Source organism: Oratosquilla oratoria, chromosome 38 (assembly GCF_046742065.1).
Source record: "Oratosquilla oratoria isolate Oo_2021 chromosome 38, ASM4674206v1, whole genome shotgun sequence".
NCBI lineage: Eukaryota > Metazoa > Arthropoda > Malacostraca > Stomatopoda > Squillidae > Oratosquilla > Oratosquilla oratoria.
Window position 1 is genome coordinate 23723546 of NC_134814.1, and position 2584 is coordinate 23726129.

Here is a 2584-nt window from a genome sequence, read left to right on the forward strand (position 1 = left end):
TGTGTGTGTGTGTGTGTGTGTGTGTGTGTGTGTGTGTGTGTGTGTGTGTCTGTGTGTCTGTGTGTGTATTCACTTGGTCTTTGGATCACGTGTTGGACTCGTGATCGATAGCTATTTCCCTCCTGGAAGAGAGCTGTGTGTGTGTGTGTGTGTGTGTGTGTGTGTGGTTATGCAGATTTATGGGATAGGAGGAAAGCTTTTGGGAGCTGTCAAGAGTTTTTATGTGAGTAGTAGAGCATGTGTTAGGATTGGAAATGGAGAGAGTGAGTGGTTTGAAGTAAAGGTGGGACTTCGTCAAGGATGCGTTATGTCGCCCTGGCTGTTCAACTTATACATGGATGGGGTGGTGCGAGAGGTGAATGCTAGGGTAGTGAGTCAGGGATTGGAGATGGTTAAAGAAAATGGAGAAAAGTGGGAGGTGAGCCAGCTGTTGTTTGCGGACGACACTGCGCTTGTGGCAGGGTCAGAGGAGGGATTGAGGAAGCTGGTGGCAGAGTTTGGGAGAGTATGTGATAGAAGAAAGCTAAAGATAAATGTGGGTAAAAGTAAGGTGATGAGATGTACAAGGGGTGAAAGTGGCAGTAGACTGGAAGTGAACATTAAGGGAGAGCGACTGGAGGAAGTGGATAGTTTTAGATACTTGGGTGCAAGTGTAGCAGGAAAAGGTGGAGTGAAGGTGGAGGTAGAATGTAGATTGAGAGAAGCGAGTAAATGCCTTGGTGGTTTAAAGAGTGTAATGAGAAATAGACATTTGGGAATGGATGCGAAGAGGAGACTGTATGAAGGAGTGATTGTGCCAACAGCACTGTATGGGGCAGAAACGTGGAACATAAGAGAAGAAGAGAGAAGGAGTTTGAATGTGTTTGAGATGAGGTGTCTGAGAAGTATGATGGGGGTTACTAGGCTAGATAGAGTGAGAAATGAGGAGGTGAGGAGGAGAACAGGGGTGGAAAAGGATTTGGGAGATAGGGTTGATGAAAGAATATTAGGATGGTTTGGACACATGGAAAGAATGAGTGAAGAAAGACTAGTAAAAGTGGTATGGAAGGCAGATGTGGAGGAGTGAACATGAGGGGACGTCCTAGGATGAGGTGGATGGATGGGGTGAAGGGGGCTTTGGGGAAGAGGGGAATGTCTGTTGAGGAAGGAAGGGAGAGGACGGAAGACAGAGGTGAGTGGAGAATGGTTGTATATGGATGATGTTGTGACTGCATGGGGAGAAATGGGCGGGGGGGTGGGGGTGGGGTAGTGTGTGTGAGTGAGTTTTGACGCAGCCCGAAGGGATTTCTCCCCGTCCTCTCCTTATATGCAAGGGGGGACGGAGAGGGGGGGTCGCCGATTAAATGAAGCGGCCTTGCTGTGGATGTGCTGTGTCCTGCGACACTGCTTCTGACCCAGGGCGGTGGGCAGGGTGCAGGGATGACCCGTCATCCAGGAGGTGCTCAGATGAGAGGAAGGGTGGGAGGGGTGTGGAGTGTATTTAGGGATGAAATGGGTGGGAGTGTTTTTATGCCTTTTCCTTTTTGGCTACCTCCCTTGGAAGGGGGAAAAAGCCTTGGTATATGTATGTATGTATGTATGTATTTTACGGGACGAGATCTATGCTCGTAGTGACCATAGTGTGTGTGTGCCTAACTGTAATATACAGGAGGGTGTATGGGATGTATATGTGTATAAGTATACGTATATGGATACACACACACACACACACATACATATATATATATATATATATATATATATATATATATATGTGTATATATATATATATGTGTGTGTGTGTGTGTGTGTGTGTGTGTGTGTGTGTGTGTGTGTGTGTAACATATGTATATGACCATGTGCATGTATGTGTATATCACTGAAAGAAAGAGCGGTTTCATAACTACAAATCTTTTGTTGATTTCCTATTCATTATATACAACTTAGTTTTGGTTTGGTTATACATTTAACGTCGTTTCACTCCATCAAAGAGCATTTTCAAATGATGGACTATGGGCTACGAGGAACAGATCACCCGCTATCACGGGATCTGTTTTTGGGAAAGAAAGAGAAGTTTGTAGGAAAATGAAATGATAGTTGTATGTAAATACGGGCCTGTTGCCACTGAGCACTTTTAGGGGACACTTATTAGGGTCTGTATCGTGGATGAGGAGGCATTTGGCAGAAGACTTGGATAAAAAGATCTGCATCTATATCAACCAAAAGCTGGGGGAAATGTCAGATATATGGTTGCAGAGAAAAGTAGAAACACGGAAAAGTTAATAAGAGGTAAGCTGAGATGAGAAGAGGTAGTACGAGAAAAAGAAATGAGGTAACTTTTAGTTGAAGAACAAACACGGTTATACATTTGTGCATGTGGCCGTGTTTCTGTTCGTGGGAAGTGTATGTATATTTCCTACGAGACGCGAGTCGAATTCACTTCCCGCGTGTAATATTGAATAATATTCAATATTGAATATCGCCCATTATATTCAATGAATATAATGTGTGATATTCACTTAGCTGTACACGATTTCTCGTGTTTGCCACACTGAGGAGAGACGCAGCTGACAAATAGTCTGCACGGTGATGTCTGAGTGTGATG